This window comes from Epinephelus lanceolatus, chromosome 23, assembly GCF_041903045.1.
Source record: "Epinephelus lanceolatus isolate andai-2023 chromosome 23, ASM4190304v1, whole genome shotgun sequence".
In the NCBI taxonomy this organism is placed as follows: Eukaryota; Metazoa; Chordata; class Actinopteri; order Perciformes; family Serranidae; genus Epinephelus; species Epinephelus lanceolatus.
The window spans coordinates 15,584,993-15,591,084 of record NC_135756.1 but is presented as its reverse complement, the minus strand read 5'-3'; positions in this window follow the sequence as shown (position 1 = coordinate 15,591,084).

Genomic DNA, 6,092 nt, shown 5'->3' with positions numbered 1-6,092 from the left:
TTTCGCTCTGTCTCTGTGGTTTCTGGAAGGTTCAAAAGGCAATTGTGGCCAGCTGCTGACCTTTGACCTTCAGGGCATGTCTGGTTCCTAAAAATCCCACATGCATGTAAAGTATCTTTCCAGGTCAGGCACACACTCATCACTCAGGGGGCTGTCTTGTGTTATCAGCGGAGATGATCTCTGTGAGCTCTGGTATATTCATGACATAGCGTATAAAATATAGCTATATAATCGACAGCATTTTAACTGATGAATGACCTTTTTTAATTATTCAAACATTGGAACCTTGCATGCTAGTTGAGTCTGTATAATCATAACATTACTCAATCCAAGGGCCAGATAAATATTTTGGCATTGTACTTTCTGCAAACCACAGATATGATGCATTTGCATGCGGCAGTAGCTCAGTCCATAGGGACTTGGGTTGGGAACCGGAGGGTCGCCAGTTCAAGTCCCCGTCCGGACCAAAATATGGAGCGTCAACTGGTAGCTGGAGAGGTGCCAGTTCACCTCCTGAGCACTGCCAAGGTGCCCCTGAGCAAGGCACCGAACCCCCCAACCGTTCGGAGCGCCTGTCATGGGCAGCCCACTCTGACATCTCTCCACTTAGTGCATGTATAGGTCCAGTTTGTGCATGTGTGTGTTCGGACCTGTGTGTAATTGACAACAGAGTGAAAAATTGAATTTCCCCTCAGGGATTAATAAAGTATAGAAGAAAAAAAAGCAGTGAATATACACTTCAACAACACTATGGTAGATGTGTGGTTATGTTTAGGAAGAGATCGTGTTTTGACTTTTGGATTTGGGGGCACAGTCCTGACTGGAAACACAGAGATGTCTTGGTAAAAAACACAACTGCTTTTTGTGCCACTATCCCCACTGTGAAAACAGCAATGAGTCATTAAAAAACACCAACATTTGGGGGCTGAAAAGCTGCTGGAAACACATCGGCCTTGGTGAAAAAACAACTGCTTTTTATGCCTCTATCCTGGCAGGAAACGCAGAGATGTCTTGCCAAAACCAATTGCTTTTTGTGCCTTTATCATGGGAGGAAACACAGCAGTGTCTTGCTAAAAAAACAGATGCTTTTCTTGCCATTATCCCAGCTGAAAAAACAGCGACAGATCCCTAAAAATCACCCACTTAGGGCGTCAAAAATTGCTGGAAACACAGCAATGTCTCTATTAAAAAACACTTTTCGTGCCACTATCCCCACTGGTAAAACAGCATCAGATCCTAAATAAACACCCACATTTGGAGGCTGAAAAACTGCAGAAAACGCAGCAATGTCTTGGTAAAAAAAACAATCACTTTTCATGCCTCTATGCCCACTTGAAAAGCAGTGATGAGTCCCTAAAACACACCATCATTTAGGGGCTCCAAAAACTGCTGGAAAAACAGTCACAAGTTAGCTTATATATGACGTCTTTTTAAAAATGTTGATGAGCTGTGCAAAAGTAACGTATTTAGGGTTTCCTGAAAGTACAATGCCAACATTTTCTTCTGGTGACTGGGCTGCTTTTTTTACTGTACCTTAATGCCATACAATATGTGCAATCTGATGTTTTGAATCATACACCGATCTAAATCCCTGATTTTCAATTGGCAAACAGGAACAATAGCTTTTATTTTTATGCTATGACAGAAGTCTCAACAGTGGGTCAGAAGTCTCTGTTCCTGTGAGATACTGACTCAAATTTCTACATGTGTATCTGTAGTTTTCTCTCTTTGTTGATTATGGGATTTACTGTGACACTGTGTCTCCTAAAGCACAGTGAAGAGGACTGGTTTTGTTCATTATTTTGATATCCTTCGTCGGCTTCAGAGTGGTAATTGGACACACACTCATGACTAATTCTTCCAGCCCAGACTTCTGCTGCATCTCAATTCTCTGCTCGGGTGCAGCTTGTCCCAACAAACCAGCCCTCGTGCTGCAACCGCTGTTTTCTTCTGTTGCCATGACAGCTCGTATCTCAGTCGGAGATGGGAAGTCGCGTGGTTTGTGAAATGAATTTATCATGACAAAAATTGTCTGCAAGAGGCAAGCGCCGAGAGTGTATACGCCGAGGGTATGGATGTGTGCTTTTGTCTGTTTCTGTCTTGTGCACACTGTGGATCATCCTGACTGTGTGCGTCTCTGCTGTGTGTGTGTGTGTGTGTGTGTGTGTGTGTGTGTGTGTGTGTGTGTGCACGCATGTGTTTGTACGTATGTTTGTATTGCTAAAAGGCTTGGCACAGAGCAGACCTTTTGTAGTTGGCAGCAGTGGGCACTCTGCCCAGCTTGTATGGTTTATGGATGCGAGTCAGAAATGCATTAGCCTCCAGCCAGAGTGAGACTGCCCATCTTCCTGGTGTGAAACTCCAACAAATGTGCCAACACTAACAGCATTAAACAGAAACTGATACAAGCATCAAATCCGCCTGACACGCATCTCATGCTGTCAGTCTATCAATAGTTACATTACCGCGACACAAAAGGAGACAGGAGTGCAGATGAAATGCCAGCATGGGAAAACAAGCCTCAGAGGCTGATTTCACGCTACAGCAGCAGGTGACATGTCCTGATTCTGAAAGTTTAATTATAAAATGTTCCAAAGTGTAGGTGGTCAAAGTTCAACTCAGAATTACTAATCCATTTCAGACAAAAACACTCTCCCATCTCCGTTTGAGCTCAAGCTAATGATATTACTGTAATATATCCACCAATTACACAGAACACTTTATAACCAAACAATCAATTCAGAATTTCAAACTGAAAGCCTCAACTTTACATAATTAAAGTGCCATGTGAGAAATCGCACAATTAACAGAGTGCCTTACAACCGGCGGCTACGGTAATGTTTGATTCTCATAACCTCTGTGATGGAGCCAGTGGAGCAAAAAAAAAAAAAAAAAGAAAGAAAAGGAGGTGGGGGAATGAAGATTTCAGAAATGCATTAAATCTGTATTTCATCAAATTAGAAGTGGAAGCTCCTTGAAAGGCTGCCACGAGGCATGAATGGTGAATGACCAAGGCTTTTCCAAACAGAATATTAATAGCCTATTATACTCACTTGTACCTCCATTTTGTACATCATCAGTGGCCTCGGCAGTTACACAGTAGTTATGGAACTGATATGGCTTTTATGAAAAGGGAACTGTCACATAAAAGATGTCTGCATAGTTTTTTTTTCTTTTCATCTTTTCCCATCTGTATTTGTAGAGAAAAGGATGGCAAGAAAAGTTGAATTCCCACTTAGGGATCGTTCTTTACTTACAGGTGGAAGAGGGTGGCCAGGGGGTGACTTCATTTTTCGTTTTGTTTTGTTTTCTTAACCCTTCCCACAGCTACAAATATTTTTCCTTGAGCCTCCCTGAGTGGGGAGATGGAAAATGTACGACCCTTTCTCCACTATAAATAACCATATTTTTGTACATTCACACCAAATGTAGGTATGAAGCAACAGAATCACCAAAACAAACTGCTAAACAAGTGTGCACTTCAACAGAATATGGATGCATGACAGCTGCACACAAAACTAACCACATTTAATATGCACACGTCCATAATGACCGTCTTTCCACTTATTGTATGTTACTGTAACATACATAACAGCAGCAGGTGGCCAGAATAACAGTAACTTGGCACAGCAGCCATTATAAGATTTTAAAAACTTACCTTTGATGATCGAAAGTTAAAATATGCAAGAGTGCAGAATTTAATGTTATGTACACTATCTAGTTAGCGCAACTTTGTCTTTTTGGTGACAATTTAAATGAGACAGAATAATTTTGATGAAATATTAGGGCTACACAATTGGTGTATGGTTTTGGCCTCCCACAATTAAATAAATGTGATCAACTGCAATACTGATGTTTAAACTGCGAGCTCCTCTTATAGAAAACAACACTGCATGTCAAATCAAGAGCTTCCTAAACTAACAGCCAGCCTCCACTTTTGAAGAACGTTCCCCAAACGTTGAGGCTGCAGACAGGCAGAGCAAAAATCATCCATCATCATCTGTGGTTTGTAGCTATTTCAGATTTAGGAGAGAATAAATCAGATGTACAAAGAAGTGCCTGAGACGTGTCTGTGGAAAAGGAAACACAACTGACTTGTTAAAATACCTAAAAAATAACTCTACTACAATCTGCAGTGCGATGAATGCATGAAGGCCAAGAAGAATAACTGTGTTAACACTTGTTACTCCGCATTTCAAAGAGGCTACTTCATTGAATCCTGCCGAAGGACTGTTCCAGTGTCAAGGATCCTTTGAATTCAACAGAGGACAGGAAATTTTGACTGGAACGCCAGTCCTTCCTTCAAAGAATATTTGAAGGATGCATGTGTGTATCCTCAGCGGGCATGAAGCATCCACAATTCTTTGTGCACAATTTGCCAAAATTGAAGGCAGTGCCTCTTCAATGACACACACCTGGGCACTCGCTAGCCTGTACGAATATGTACCCACTAAATGCTGGTAAGGAATTTTGCTTAGCCTCTGAAGGACCCAACTTGGAAGGATCCATTCTACCAGGGATGCATCCTTGACTTTGAAAAGCACCAAGTGAATCCCCATCCTTGTCCAGCATTAACTCAGACAAACATGGTACTGTGACCACTGAAAAAAAGTAAAAAATAAAAAAATACAGCAGCGGATATGCCATCACCATCATGATCATCATCAACAACCATGGTGTATTCAGGGAAAATTGACTGAGCATTAAGCTCTTTTACAGCAATGCCCTGAGTTCACATTCAGTTGGCTAGAAAGATACAAATATAATTGCAATAAAGTGATGGAAAAAAAGTCCCTAAAAACAAATAAAACAAGAATAAACAGCAATAAAAAACAGTAAAAAGACAAAATAAATAAATAACAAGAATAGAACCAACAACAATAAAAACAATTATATTGAGAAAGTCACGTCTGTCAATTAACCAGCAACACTGTAGAACAAACACATCATCTAGCATACACACATACCTGTCTGATTTAAATACCTCTTGTAACTTGTTGTGTTTATTTGGGGCGAAAAAGTAAAAGCTAATTTCCCAAGCTCTGTGCTGATCTGAGGGGTTTCAAGGGATAAAAATACCTGCAAGCGTGTGTGATGAGAGATAGATTTGATTTTTAAAAGAGAAGTGATGTAGAAGGGTAGCTTTCCAAGCAGTCCTTATAAACAAAAAGGAGACAATGTGTTTTCCTCTATCAGTGAGGGACGACCACCCCACACTCTGATACAGCTCACAGCGGTGAGATCTAAAACCATCCCCAGTTATAAATGTACGTATCTACAGGAGAACTCAGGTGAAGAAGAACCTTACTTTGATTCAAAAATTAGTACATTGGCAAGAATGTAGCACAACATGGAAGTGAAAGCAGTGTTCTTTTTATTTAATTCTGAAAGTGCAATAAAAATATTTTGTCCCTAAAAACAACAAATAATCGTGATCTCAATATCGATCATATGACCATAATCATGCAGCCCTTTGAAACATCACTGTTTTAAGCTTAGATTTGATTATGGTTCGTTTGTAGCACATGAAATGTTCAGGTACCATTGGAAATTTGAAAATCCCATAATCAACACATTCTCACTCCAACCTCGTCACATATCGACATTTGGTCATGGACATTACACATCCAGATACGACGTGAAAGGTACCCTGGGTGCGTTGGTTGTTGGCGTTCTAGGACGCCATGTCAAGTTCTGCCTGTTTCATGCATTGTCTACTTTCAAAATACACTTCCATTTTCACAGGAAAGTTAGCATTTACATACAGTCTCTTTCAAAATAAAAGCACTATGTAAGTACAAAAACGGGAATTGACGTTTGACTAACGCACATGGTTGGATTTAGGAAAAAAGAACAGATTTTTGCTTTATAACCTTACGGGACACAAACAGCGCTCTCCTGGGTGACAGTCGGTGTTTGTTGGACCCATCCACCACAACTCCAACCCACCCTAGTCGGACTTTTAGCACTTTAACTTTTGTTCTTGTTCCACTGCGATTCCCCCTGACACCGCTGATCGTCATCAAACTAAAACGGCAACCAGCTGCGTGTCAGGCCGACATTAAAGGATGGCTTTTTCGTCAGTCTCTGCC